At 38.6% G+C, this 16,061-nt stretch overlaps 1 protein-coding gene across 1 annotated transcript in view; it reads left to right on the forward strand.

The window, feature by feature from the left end:
• The first annotated feature begins 3,882 nt into the window (after positions 1 to 3,882).
• Positions 3,883 to 16,061, forward strand: part of LOC101739021 (dopamine D2-like receptor) — a 210,250-nt gene continuing 198,071 nt past the window's right edge. The window contains exon 1 of the mRNA XM_021347832.3: positions 3,883 to 4,024. The gene's annotated coding sequence lies outside the window, so the exon portion shown is untranslated. The remainder of the gene's footprint in view (positions 4,025 to 16,061) is intronic.

Genomic DNA, 16,061 nt, shown 5'->3' on the forward strand with positions numbered 1-16,061 from the left:
AATCGATTCGAAAAGTCTACATTTATCTAAATGGCGATAAAATCAGTACCTAGATTATCACACAAGATTAGTTCGACTGGTATGAAATTATAATCGCTCCTAACAATACAACTAATTATGCAAAATCGTTTTCAATTCGTATACCCGATTCCAATGTCATTCGTCAAGGGGTACAAACGCGTATAGGCTTCTACCACGAACTACCAATTTAGATTTAGCATATAAATGGCAAACTTATCGCGGACCAACGAATAATTAAACTTTGACCGAATGGAAAACCATCAGCACGTGAATACGTACGTGACTGGGAATAAGATAAACAGATTTATCTTTGGATATGTCATAGATAAATTCCGCCCATTATATGAATAGAGGGGTTTCATCTTGCTCGCCGGATTATTTGCAGACCAAATCAGTTGCAAGGCTCGTCTTATGCACGGGCCTTCGTAACAATGTTCCATTAGAGCCCTACCGACAAGGAAATACATTGATAAAATATAAAAACTAAATATATTTATTTATGGTATATAAATATTGGTATATATTTCACATTATATGTAAAAGCTATATATTTTGTTTATAGTATGTATATATTTTCTATAATAATGTATTATCTATAGTACACCGCAACATACCTGCTATATTTTTATATTTTCCAGAATTTCTGTAAATTAAACGGTTGTCTGGAAGAGATCGCTGTTAGCGATAAGACCGCCTTTTGTACAAATGTATCTGCTTTTATGATTGTTTTATTAATGTAAATTGAGTTTTGGTGTGCAATAAAGTGTATTCTCTCTCTCTCTCTCTCTCTACATACCTATATATTTATCAGTCTCCCTTGATGCAAACTATATTCGTTACCTCTACTTTCGTATATTAAAAAGAGACAACAGGAGTACACATACTTGTTACTTCAAAAACTGCCATGTATTTTACGTAGCCATATTCGAAAATGCTACAACGAGGGTGTGAATGATACTGCCAAATTAAGAGCGCGCAGGGGTACACAATAAGGTCCAAAAGACTAATGCTCTAAGAGGAATCTCCTGCACTTCTCCCAGTCACCTGGGGTCGGCGCAACATGTTTTCTCCTTCCATACTCCTCTATCATATACCAGTTCTTCGCTCCTTGAATATTCAATTATATTATATTTCCTCTTAATGCTTTAAGAGGAAATATTCATTGTATAATATCAGCATTGCTCGTTTGGATAACTTGGTTGCGAAAATGCAATCCAAAGCTAAGTTTTTAATACTAAATGGTCTGATATTTAGTGGTAACCGAAGCTCCGAGACGTCAACGTTAATACTCCCACAAAACTTGCGACATTACATTTTAATTTTACTTCATATCGGCTGTCCTACCTTTCGTATCGAAACAAGTGACTAGATCGGGGCATAAACACGCAGGGTACCTACTACGGTTCCCTCTGTATTTTGTACCGCATGTTCCATGGGGAGTGCTCTGAGGAATTGTTCGAGATGATACCGGCATCTCGTTTTTACCATCGGACCGCCCGCCACCGGAGAAGAGTTCATCCATAGTACCTGGAGCCACTGCGGTCATCCACAGTGCGTTTCCAGAGGTATTTTTTGCCACGTACCATCCGGTTATGGAATGAGCTCCCCTCCACGGTGTTTCCCGAGCGCTATGACATGTCCTTCTTCAAACGAGGCTTTTGGAGAGTATTAAGCAGTAGGCAGCGGCTTGGTTCTGCTCCTGGCATTGCTGAAGTCCATGGGCGACGGTAACCACTTACCATCAGGTGGGCCGTACGCTAGTCTGCCTACAAAGGCAATAAAAAAAACCGTTGCGCTCTGCAATCAACTTGCGGATGACCTTATAACGTCACGAGATACCTTAAGCCCCACGCGACATTTAACGCACACAGAATGGAAATCGTAAGGGGCTAAAACAATTTCTGCTCAGCGTTTATTACGGCTATCGGATATGCTTGCAATAACGTTAAATTTCAAAATACCAAGAGCATACTAAATATTTCAAATGAGGATTTGAATGTCAGCTTGAATTTCCCTTATTTTTTCTAAGCGCTTTGAAAATCCTTCTTCAAACAAAGGTTAAAAGAGTCGTTTTACTTTTGACATTGGGTCTTTGTCCTGGAATTGATAACGTCCAAGGATAAAGGGACCGCTTAGCATTAAGATGGTCATATGTATGTACATACATATGGCTTCGAATTCTATAAAAAAAGGACTAATAGAAGTCATTTATTAAAAAAAATATTTTAATTAATCATGATAAAAGCTTTGTTATAATTATTTTCTGAAAGGTTAATGAGAATACTTTGAAATTTTATACTTTGAAACCGCTTTCTCGTCTGACAAGCTAATAAAATTAACAGGCTGACATAAATGACTGTGCTCAATATATTATTATTAAATATCATTAATTGTGTTTGTATCGTGACAATAACAAGGTATGCGTAGCAAGTTCTACTGAAGTCGTCGTGGCCTGAAGGATAAAACGCCCGGTGCATTCGTGCCAAGAGCTCAAGGTATCTTGATGGATGGATACTCCCTGTGTATCTATCCAAGTATACGAATATGTTCTTTTTTATTGCTTATGTGGGTGGTTTAGCTCACGGCCCACCTGGTGTGTTTACTGGAGCCCATGGACATCTACATGGTAAATATCGCCACCCAACTTGAGAGATGAGTTCTAAGGTCCCAGTATAGTTACAACGACTGTCCCACCCTTCAAGCCGAAACGCATTACTACTTCACGGCAGAAATAGGCAGGGTGGTGGTACCTACCCGTGCGGACTCACAGGACGTCCTACCACCAGTAAATGTTTTAAAGTTAATTGTTTTTACGCAATATTTAAAATACGCTGCAGTGTTTGTTGCCATAACTAAGGTGTTTTTGTCAGTGAACTTAAGTCCAGCTGATGTTAAATGATTAGCGGATTCCGCAGATATCATCACAACGTGGATTCCGTCATCAACTTTAGTCGAAGTCCTAATTTTATGTATAAAGACCCTGGCAATACGACTCTGGCGATGTCAGTGACCCTGCTTGCCATCATGTGCATGCTACTTCCAAAACAGCTGATCGAATTTTTATGAAGTGCTACTTCTACTTGTCCGTCATCTTTCCGAATTATTACTTATATGGATGAAGGACTTCACGGATTTAAGCCGTATTTTGCCCATATCTTAAGGAGGGTTAGGCATTTCGCTTATAATCTCTCTATGCTCTGTTAGATGCTTAACAACTGGATGGCCGTAAGATGGTGGTTGCTAATGTCTCAAAAGAAACGCACCTTACCAGTAAATACTTAGAATGCCAATTACAAAGCCCTAGTAGGCAAATGCGCGGATGGGTACCACCACCTTGCCTATGTCTGCCGTGAAGTAGTAATGCGTTTCGGTTTGAAGGGTGGGGCAGCCGTTGTAACTATACTTGAGACCTTAGAACTTATATATCTCAAGGTGGGTGGCGCATTTGCGTTGTGGATGTCTATGGGCTCCAGTAACCACTTAACACCAGGTGGGCTGTGAGCTAGTCCGCCCATCTAAGAAAAAAAAAAAATGCGTTGTGGTTAATATTACTTCATTAATTGACAGAAGAATCTTTCGTATTTGCTAACTATATCCCTCGTGACGGCTTTCCCCGATATATATCAAAAAGTTTCGTGTAAATTTCTGTTCACCTAACATTAATTGCCGGCCGTTTGGAATACTTAATTCGGAAAACGATTGTTTAATTCGATTACCTTAAAAACAAAAACATTCTATCGGTTAGGCTGAATTAATTAACCAATTATAATTGAATTTAACTTCACTAAATGCGAGTAAGCTATGTAGTTTACTGCGCTTGTGCGTATTGCGAGGTAGCCTTCAGTCAGTCCCAATCCCGCCCTTCGTGAGGACGAACCGCCCGCCCCGGCAAACCTGAAACTTCGCGAACGGTGTGTGTAACGTGATTGTTGTGCGTATTAATTGAATTTTAACCAATTAATTGGTGAGTGGGTGTGTGTTTACGAGGGACCCAATAAAATAGGTATGTGTTTTATTAATTGAATCAAAGTTAGTTTGTTTTTTAAGTATAAATATATAATTTTTTTCTTCGTCGTAACTTCGGAGATTGTAATTCTAACGGAAAACTTTTTTGAACAACTTTTCTAATTTTAATTTACCTTGTGTTAAAATTCTGAATAATTTTAATAACAGTTTTTTTTAATATGTTTTATTAATACGTTTCCCAATGATTTTTGTGCTTTTAAATTTACCTCTATAGCCCTAGCATTTTTCACTAGCTGACTTAATATCAACTAACAATGAAGATATTAGAGAAATATTTTAGCTAAATTTACAATATTAATTCAATTTGAATAAATATGATAAAACGTTACAAGACCGAAGCCTCTCTGATAGCAAGTGATTACAGGAGCCCACGACTTGTGAAGGCCCTATGTACCAGCGGGTCCTTACCTTTGGTCTTACAAACCTTACCCTTGGTCTACAACAATAACAACAACAACAGAAGCCTATGGACCATATTAGAAATAGCCACACACCGCTTATCCCGAGATGTGCGATCAAATTTTTTTTTATTGCCCTTGTAGGCAGACGAGCATACGGCCCACCTGATGGTGAGTGGTTACCGTCGCCCATGGACTTCAGCAATGCCAGGGGCAAAGCCAAACCGCTGTCTACCATTAAGTACTCTTCACAAGCCTCGTTTGAAGAAGGATATGTCATAGCGCTCGGGAAACACCGTGGAGGGGAGCTCATTCCAAAGCCGGATGGTACGCGGCAAAATAGATCTCTGGAAACGCACTGTTGATGAACGCAGTGGCTCCAGGTAAATATTAATTGAGATAAAATCAATTTTCACATTATATGTATTAAATCGAATTCGGTAATTTAATTTTTATTTTATTCCAATTGTACCTGAACCTAACAATATATGTGTATATAAAGTATACAATAAAACATAGGCGAATTTATTGAACGCTACATGAACGTTCTCAAAATGTCATTCATCTATGTAATAACATAAATAGGCAAAGATAAATCGTTAAAGACCATTTTCTTCTCTGGTTTCTAGTAGTCCTTGACCTGCATGTACTTCATATATTAGTCAGTTGTTTTTCCAAAACGTTAGAAGGAAATAGAAAATCTAATACACAAAATGTATTGGGTGACTTAGAATAATGCTCTCTTTAGTCTTTACTAGCGACCCGCCCTCGCTTCGCTTCGGAAACTGTAATTTATTATTGATTTTTCCACTATTTAATGGATGTTATTATACATATAAACCTTCCTCTTCAATCACTCTATCTATTAAAAGAAACCGCATCAATATCCGTTGCATAGTTTTAACGATTTAAGCATACATAGGGACAGACAGATATAGGGACAGAGAAAGCGACCTTGTTTTATACTATGACACTCGTAGTCTGATACTCTTGACTATAATTACTGATTCGGTGGTACAATAGTTAGTGTCCTTAATGGTTACCCCGAGGGTTGGGAGTTCGATTCCCACATCGGGTAAACGCTCGTGTGATGACCAGATTTGATTGCTCTTTGTCTGTTTTTTTTTATCTTCTTATCAGCCCATGGACGTCCACTGCTTGACATAGGCCTCCCCTAAGCCTCGCCACAAAGACCAGCGGATCCCCACGAACCTCAACAGATCGTCGGCCCATCTTGTGGGAGGCCTACCGACGCAATGTCTTCCAGTACGCGGTCGCCACTCAAGAAATTTCTGGCCCCAACGGCCACCCGTTCTGCGACAAATGTGTCCTGCCCACTGCCACTTCAATGTCGCAATCCTTTGGGCTACGGCGGTTACCATGGTTGTCCTGTGAATCTCCTCATTTCTGATTTGATCTCGCAGGGAAACTCCGAGCGTAGCCCTCTCCATTGCTCTTTGGGTGACCTTGAGCATTCTCATAAGGCCCATTGTGAGCGACCACGTCTCAGTGCCATATGTCATCACTATATCATATAACATATATATAAAGGTATATAATATGTCAGTCTCTGGTGCCCACAACACGGGGAATCCTAATTTAGAGCCGGATGACAATGAATGATATGTTCGCAGTTCAAAGATGAATAAATAAATCGAAAACCTCAGGGCAAACCGCAAAATCTATACGCGTTTGAACCAGTTCTAACCTGGAAGCGTCCGCCTTGTAATGGCAATATGATCGCAGATTGTCGTTTTTATTTTGTTTATTTATTAAATTTTGAAATTACTCACAGCGCGATTCAGAATTTGTTTTTTCGAATTCCTTGAGCTGTGAAAAATAACTATACAGAGTTTCGTGTGATTAAGGACGAACGCAGAGAAGCAAACAAAGCTATAACCATTAAATATTTGTATATCCATACATCCATAAGTGAAAGTGTTTCTCGCGTTTGTTTATGACGTTTTCAAGTTTTAGCTAGACTACAGCCGATCATTGTGAAATATTGCCGCCTTGACGGGAATAACCAATCAAATCTAATCAAACTTTATTAGCTAAAACACGATTTACAAAGTTGCTGATAGTTATTTTATAGAACAGTGTGTTTCTATCAGGTCGGCGTGCAAATATTATTCAAAATTATTTACATTAAATCCAGTCAGTAAATATATTAATTAATTAATTGAAAATGAACATAAGATGCATTTCAGTCATGTTGTGGCGTGCAACCTCTTTGACAGGACATAAGACCTACAATGACTAGACACAGACTAAGACAGAGATTTGAAAATAATTCGAAAAGAAATGGAACGAGGGCGTACGTGACCAGCGGCACGGCAGTACATTTTTTGACTTCGAAAAAGACCAGACAAAAGACGAAAAAGAACGAATTGACCGTTCTCACATAAGACAACAATAGAACAAACGACCGTTCAAGTGACCTTCGACCGTTCAATCCAGAAGAAAGTATTATACATCGGGAGTATATTTTTATATAAAATATGCCTACAGCGAAGCCGCACATAGGAGTTGCAAGTCGTCGTGGCCTAAAGGATAAGACGTCCGGTGCATTCGTATGAAGCGATGCACCGGTGTTCGAATCCCGCAGGCGGGTACCAATTTTTCTAATGAAATACGTACTCGACAAATGTTCACGATTGACTTTCACGGTGAAGGAATAACACCGCCAGCTAAAAATCAAATCCACAAAAATGATAATTTTTGTAAATACTAGCGCTTACTTCTGTCGTGAAGCAGTAACGCTAATCGGTTTGAGTAGAGTACTGGAAAACTGAGACATGGTGGCAGCTATGTCGTTGTCTGGTAACCACTTGGCGGACCTTGTGATCGTCAACCGTTCTTCTTCTTCTTCTCCATCGCTCCCTCATTGCTGAGGATCGTGACTCCGTTTTAGCTTGTCGACTGTCAGCCTCCATCGGTTCCGGTCAGTTGCCTGGTGTAGTGCAGCGCTAAGTGGTCCGCTGGTTTGCTCGGAGATCTGGTCGGACCAACGTTTGGGGCTCCGGCCTCAAAGACGTTTTCCTTCTACTTTTCCAGTGACCATTAGACGTTCCAAGTTGTCTACACCTCTGCGGACAACGTGACCAAAGTAGCGCATTATGCGTTGCAGACAGGTGGCAGACAGGCGTTGAGCGTTCTCCATTTTAAGCTGATGTAGGACCGAGATGTTCGTGCGGTGGGCTGTCCATGGAATCCTTAATAGGCGGCGCCAGCACCACATTTCAAAAGCATTAACTCTGTTTCGGTCAACCGTTCTAAGTAACAATATAAATAGAATATACTTGTGATATCAAATAAGTCTGCAGTTTACACCGAATCTTAAGTTTTAATCCTATCGTTGGGTATTACTTTTTATAATTCCTCAAAAATACGTTAAAATAACAAAAGAATTCTAAATCAAAACCCTTTCGTAATTAAAATTTCACAAATTTTCTTTTTCTTTCTTATTTATTTTCGTATAATATTTCCCTTAAGAATAATGAATTAGATTAGATTCGTTTAATGAATTCCGAGACTGTGTACCCAACGTCTCAGTTTAAAAGGATGGGGATTAAAGCGAACAAGTGGAAGCCTCACTAATGCCAGTCTGTATATATCCTGAAGTCTTTGGGCAGGTGGAAAGGTATTGTTTAATTATATAGCTACACAAATTTTTAAGTTAATTGGGCGAACGAACTCAGCTTCATTTAAATGCTTGCATTGGGACCTCGCAGGAGGTTCGGACACCGGCGCGAAAAAAAAAACCTCTAATCGTAAGAAGACTTTGCGACCCATCAAACCGAAAGACTGTTTCAGCGTGACCTTAACTAGTAGGTGAGCTCACGGGGCTCAAACCTGACGACGTTGCTAACACGAACCCTAGCAAGAGCCGTGCTTCGCAGAATCTACCACCGGATCGGAAACGCGACCCACTGAGAAGATGCGGCGAGAAACTCAGTGGGCTGTGTCTGTAGGTTAATTTACTCGTCGAGCTCTTCGTCGCAGGCGACGGGTTCGACGAGAACGATGACCGGTGCTTGTGGTACCTAAAAGCACCGTTAGTGGATCGGATAGATCCGAAATGACGTGGTTTGGGTGACGTTGACTTTGTACGATTGTGTCTAGCCGAGCGAGCCCACAATACTTAAAGGCAGTAGTACATACGCAAATTTATATGCACGAAGCTATCTTTTATATTCTGGAAGACGATTCTAAACGCCATCTTCTGAGCTCCGACCCTACCAGTTTTTGTCGCTAATCAGTAATAAGTTCCAGCTTAAAAGATGAAATAGCCGTCATACTTAATTGAGACTTAGACCTTCGTGTCTCAAGGTATTAAACACTTACTTTAACACTTAAACACTTTTTACTGGTGGTAGGACTCTTGTGAATCTGTACGGGTAGGTACCACCACTCCGCCTATTTCTGCCGTGAAGCAGTAATGCGTTTCGGTTTGAAGGGTGAGGTTGTTACTATACTGAGACCTTAGAACTTATATCTCAAGGTAGGTGGCGCATTAACGTTTTAGATATCTATAGGCTCCAGTAACCACTTAACACCAGGTGGGCTGCGAGTTCGCCCACCCATCTAATCAATAAAAAAAAACTTAACATCACGTAGGCCGTCAGCTTGATCATCTTTTTCCGCAATAAAAACATAACAAGGAGCTAGCAGCTATGACTCAAGTACGCTCGCAATAGTTTATTCTTATTAACAGCTATACATACTTATATCACCTTTTGTCTGGTCTCTAAGCCAATACTAAATTAGGATTATTAGATCTATGTATGTCATATGCTCTTCTAAAGTGATTTTACATTGTATTAATGACGTAATCGTGGCGTAAAAACAAAAAAAAGGAAAGTGTTCACAAACAATACATTCTTAAGCTTTTAGAACAGCCAATTCCTTTTAATTATAATAGTTTAAATTTTAATGTTGTCCAAAATATAGCGCTTATCAAATTTAAAAAGAAAGGGGTACATTGGAAAAATAATGATGCTACAACACAAGAATAGTGCAGACTAAGGTCATTTATTTATTTATTTTATTATTATTTGTGGTTACAGGTTAACAAAGATTAATAGGTCAATATTAATGAATGTATCACTATATCCTGCTAGTAAAGATCCAAGTACGATTTCCTGGAATCACATTGGGAAAAATTTAGCATTTCCAAAATCTCAGTCGTTAGCTCAAGTGAATTCAACAAAAACACTAAAAATGACGTTTCAATCCAGCCTCGCTTCACCGGCCACTAGTATGTCGTCACCACAAGCGCTTACGAACACTAATAATACGATACAAGTTTCAAAAAAAAAAACAACCTGAAAAAATAGCAACGTTCAAAATGGCCCCCATGCCACAGTACTCGAAACACGAATAAAGCGGGCACCCACAAAAATATTTGTCCCTCTTACAGGCGCGACCACCGAAGCGTGTAATTTGGATAAAATCCATATACACGTCGCTATGGGAGATTAAAAGGTCTATATAGTGGAAGACAAAATTGTTGGTATGAAGAATTATATTTTATTTCTTCTGACTTCATATGAGATTAGTATATTATTTTTGAGCTACCTTTTAAAAATAATGGTAACTATGCCAACACGCCCAGTTTACCATTAACTGTACAACAACAAAAGCATATTATTCATGTCGGTGCCAATTTTTAACATTCGCAAGGAATAAATCGGGTAGCAATTAGGTTACAAAACTTTTTTTATTGAACAACGCTGTGTTTAATTTGAGCTTAGAAATATTAAATTCGCAATATCAAGTCCAAAGAAAATAACGACCCTTAGCTAGATCCGGTAGTGGCAAAATTGAATTATTGATAAAACATAATGCGAATAGCAAACTCTAAATCCGATTATTCATTGAAGCAATGCACAAAGTACGCAAAATGTAAATTGAGGTACCGGTTTCCATGGAGACTAATGGATGGCAACGTGAGATGAATTCTATAGAAGTGCAATATTGATATGCGAGATATTCTAGGCAAGACACGTATGACCGTGATGAAGCACCTTGTCTCTTGATTCGGATGTTTTGATTAGGTGGTTTCGAAAGGCGATATTTCGTTTAATAAAAATCTGAATTGAATTCTGAAAGTGACAAGCTATATAAATCAAGGGTCTATTTTTCGTTGCCAAAGTCTATGTGGCCTTATGAGCGCGACGTCTGATACGGTCATGTAAACAATGAATAGAAATAAGTAATAATTAAACACGTGCGGAATTAAACCTTGTCTTTGTTAACCATTTCCACAATGAAGGTATAATTTGTAATTAGTTATAGGTACAAATTTTTTATAAATATGAGATATCGGTGTTTCCGCTGAGTGAATTGTGAGCTTAACAATATTGATGATATCGTCCTTCTGATGTCATGAAACAACAAAATTGAGAAGTAACATTTTGAAATTTTAAACAGGATTTAAAATAAGATCTTGGTCTGTTTGTTTGTCATCTAGATGAAAATAAAAAATAAAAATGAAATCCCATGACGTATTCTCATTAAAGTGAAAAAAAATATTGAGAATTTGGAACATAACTATTATTTCATTATAATTTTCGACAAAATGCCCCAATAAATACATGGCATTTAAATAATTGCTGTACTTTACATGGCTTTTCATACTTTTTGTGTTTCGTTTTTCAATTTAGTTTTTCATTTATACAATCAAAAATGAACTTTACACTGCTAATTTTAAAGCTGTAGATTCAGTACTTTAAAGCGATTGTATATAGGCTTATTATCATAAGTATGATTGCTGAGTGGTTCCACTTTGTAATCACAGATTAAACATCGACACTCTTTGACGTCATACTATCAAATTCCACTATCATATGGCAATAACCAAACGATAACTTGATGTTTTTGACGCTAAACTTAAATTTTCAATAATGATTGAAACTGTGTTTGGATTATTTATTATCCACTGGGATCGGTATGCCCATTTTAATTGGGATCTTGTTACAACTAACTTTACACAGACACCCATGATATATTTTCCTAAAGAATAAGACAGACGGCTCTGACAGAATATTTTTATTGCCAAAGTCATTATTGAGTATTTTAAAGCTGCAATTTGATAACAGTATGCCCACCTATTACTTTAAAGATATCGGTAGCTTTCTCTGATATTACCTAATTCCTCATCATCATAAACGGTTGCTCTTGGCAGAGCAGTTGTGGTCATGTGGAATTCTTGCTTATTAAAGCCTTGATAGATGTTTTCCACAGATTGCGAACCGAGGCCCGGCGCACACACTCGTTAAGTGGGGTTTCAGTAAGGTCTTTCACCTGATCAGTCCAGCGCATGGGGATTCGTCCACGAGATCTCTTACCATTGAACCTACCCTGAATAACAAGTTTCTCGATAGACTCTGCTGGTCGTCGCGATACGTGTACCTAATTCCTACCTGTGGTAAATCTGCATAGGTATGCAAGATATATTTCCTACAGTAATTGAAATCTTAGCTTGGGGCCAGATGTTTTTTTATTTTTTTTATTGCTTAGATGGGTGGACGAACTCACAGCCCACCTGATGTTAAGTGGTTACTGGAGCCCATGGACATCTACGACGTAAATGCGCCACCCACCTGATGTGTGTGTTTTCTACCCGAATGTATTCGCTTTTTGTTATTTTTTGCAAGTAATATTTACTTATCCTATTTTAGTCGCCGCCATTATACTTCGGATGAAACGTACGCCTGAAAAGGAATAACATGCCTTTACACAAAGGCCTGTACTATCAAGATTCGGTTTTTATTAATACGACAAACAGAAATATTTGTGTCGGAAGCGCTTGTATTGAAAATTGAGTATATATATACGGGTAGGTACCACTACCCCACCTAATTCTGCTGTGAAGCAGTAATGCGTTTCGGTTTGAAGGGTGTGGCAGCCGTTATAATGTAAAACTGAGACCTTAGAACTCATGTTTCGAGGTGGGTGGCGGCATTTTCGTTGTAGATGTCCATGGACTGCGGTTACCACTTAACACCAGGTCGTGAGCTTGCTCAATCATATAAGCTATATAAAAAAACCAACTCCTTCATTGCATACTGCGTCCATTAACTCTAGAGTTCATTGACACGGTTGTTTAGCTCCGTGTACATTGACTCATGAATTTGAGATAGGTACGTGAAACCATTAAAGTGTAACTTAGATTCCTAAATTATAGTATCTCGATTTTTGCTTTGCTAACTCGAATACAGTTATAACGTGTCATATTTGTCACGAATTTTGCCCTGTTTCTCAAACTTCCGGATCGCCGATTTAATAATGGTACTTGAAGTGTCTAGCAGATTTTTTTAACATTCCTTTGAGGAGCACAAAAAGGACGAAAGATGAACGATGAGAACCCTTACCACGTGCTTGAGAAACGCTATTGGACTTACCTATCGTATTTCGCATGAAAATCTTACTCCCATAATATTTGTATGATGCTTTTGTCCTAGTATTTATTGTAAAATTTAAAACATGGCCACGCTTACTCCGATGTTCAATATACACTATAATGATTATAGGCTTCAAAAAGATTTATGATAGAGAGAGAGAGAGAAAGAGAAAGAGAGAGAGAGAGAGAAAGAGAGAGAGAGAGAGAGAGGATAGAGAGGAGAGAGGCATAGACCTCTCTCTCTCCTGTCCAGCCTGTCCACTGTCCACTGCTAACCTATATTGATGAAGATGATGATGAGAATTTAAAAAAGGCCAATATGAAATTTAATATTCATTTCGTTTCGTTCATTATTTCAATCATATTCAATATTTCATTACGTTATTATTGTTCCACCGCCTTTTACTGGTTCAGCGTTCCTTTTTACTACCAAGAACCACGAATTTCTTCCATTTTTGCCATATATCATCTCGCCGTTATTAAAATCGACTGAGCGACTAAAATATCTCCTTCGGACGACGGATAGAGAGTTGGTAGTGCTATATAGTAGCTAGGCTATTCCTGTACCTAATATCCTAGACCAACAATTAATAATGCCATCAGATAGGCCATATACTCACCAATAATACTGCATAAAAGAAAGAAAAAAAATACGAAAATACGGCAAATGCTGTAAAGCAGTAATTCAATTCATTACTTAAACCATTTATTTATACTTAGTTATACGATCATTCAAATGTAACACGTAATTCCGTATTATTTATTACCGAAAGCTTTTACCTGTACCTTTAACACCCGAAGAAAGCTTAATTGAAGGCCAATTATTAAGCCTCTGGAGAATTATGTAAGCCATAAGCGGCTTTACTTTATTGCCGAGACAGCTTGATTTAGCGTAAGACTTATTTTATGTACGCACACCAAGAAAAAAAATCATTTTATCGATTTTTTTCCTCACCTTATCGCTGATGGCCTAAGAGGCTATTTCAGCTTAGCACAGTTTGGTAGGAACTTGGACGGACCTGTTGACACTAGGCCTAGCAGATTGGCTGAATCTCCAACTCGATCGAAATTGTGACCCACTGATGTGGCGATAAACTCATGAGTGGACGAGCTCACAGCCCACCTGGTGTTAAGTGGTTACCGGAGCCCATAGATATCTACAACGTAAATGCGCCACCCACCTTGAGATATAAGTTCTAAGATCTCAGTATAGTTACAACGGCTTCACGGCAGAAATACCACCAGTATCCACCAGATTTTATCTATTATCCTAATTTCAGTCGAAATCTTTATCCAATAGAGAAATATAATTATAAATAATAAAAATAAATATAATTACTTATCTTTATTAAGAATAATCTTTCTAAAATCAATGCCATTCATGCAGTTCCAAGAACAGCACAATTTATGTTTGGTATATTTGTTTTATCATCTTTTGGACATATCTCCCGGCGAGGAAATGACTCCATAGAGCGCCTTGTCGTTCAGCGCAAATTAAAAGGCACCAGACCGCGTGGAAGGTTGCCCATGCGATGGATCGACCAAGTCAAGTCGGCAGTTGGTGGTTGTTTGCATGAGTGTTCCAGACTCATCATAAACCGGAAGAAGTGGCCAATGCACATAACATCTGCCCACAGCAATGATACTAAATGATGACCACGACCGCTCTGACAAGAGTGATACGACAAAGGAAAGGATTTCTTATTTTATTGATTAGATAGGTGGACGAGCTGACAGCCCACCTGATTTTAAGTGGTTACTGGAGCCCATAGACACCTACAACGTAAATGCGCCACCCACCTTGAGATATAAGTCCTAAGGTCTCAGTAAAGTTACAACGGCTGCCTCACCCTTCAAACCGAAACGCATTACTGCTTCTCGGCAGAAATAGCCAGGCGGTGGTACCTACCCGTGCGGACTCACAAGAGGTCCTACCACCAGTATATTTGTTTTGTTTTTCCTTGTTTTTCCCGGCAGCCTCATTACTCGTGTTAAATATTAATTGTACCGTAAATAAGTTGATAAAGTCATTTAATATTGGCCCAAAAATGGAGAGTTTCAAAATCAGTATGAAATATCGGCACACGAGACCCTATACGAGATTCGCAAGACAGTGACATTAAGGGTAAATTGTAGTCAGAGATGACTGGTTTACTGTTACAAGCGAGCTCAGAATTGAACCTAATATATTATTCTGAGGTAAGTACGAAGCTTCGATAAATTTGAAATGTTATTATTAACACAAAATCGGTTGTCTGTAAAGTCGGTTTACTGACGATAGTTGAACGTGACAACGTCATAAGAAAATACTGATCGAATGATTTTATTTTTCAATTATCGTTGCAATAAACAATTGACACCACATTCACTTTTCACTGAACTTCATACTTGACGAAAACATGTAAATGTATTATTGTATAGCAGCTGTCCATGCGGATGCATCGCTCACTCAAGTAGGAGAGAGACAGATGTCGAACGCTGCCGAACGCGGAGGCCGATTGTGCCTCTTTGTTGCTCGTTGCGCGCTCTCGCTTGCACTTCAAGCCTTAAATGGAACGCCTCAGAGCGAGGTAACGCCGCATGAGTCATGTTTTTTCGTGCGTGCAGCCAACTCCATCGAATTATAAGACGTTGTCACGTCAAAAACTACTCGCAGAATTTATATAAGAAATCGCTACGGTCAATATGGTTTCACTTTTAGCATCTTTTTCTCTTCGGATTTTATGAGTCGTTCCGTGGACGTAATTAAAACTAGGCTCACGATTTGATCGTTTGGTTGGCACTAATCTTATACTTGGGATCCTTTTATCGTAAAAAGGTCCGGAAAACTGCCGGTTCGCAAGATACCATTAGGTATTTTTCTGTAAAAAGAAATCTGATTATGAAGAAACGCACTTAATAAATTAGAAGGGATTGTGCGCAATATTTAAATATTAACGAATTACACCTTTATCGTCTGCTACCATGATAACTATAAAGTATTCGTGAAGTTGGAAATAATAAAACGATAATCATAAATGAGAGATTACACGGTAAAAATTGTTTTAATCTTTGTTTCGTGTACGCAAATTTCGTAATTCCAAAATAGCTCTTATTTTCAGGACATAAAGGACCAGTTTTAAGATTTCTATATATTAATGCGTAAAGCAAAAACTTTGTACCCCTTTTTATGAAAATTGTGCGGACGGAGGAGTATGAAATTTCCCACA

Source organism: Bombyx mori, chromosome 18, assembly GCF_030269925.1.
Source record: "Bombyx mori chromosome 18, ASM3026992v2".
Lineage (NCBI taxonomy): Eukaryota > Metazoa > Arthropoda > Insecta > Lepidoptera > Bombycidae > Bombyx > Bombyx mori.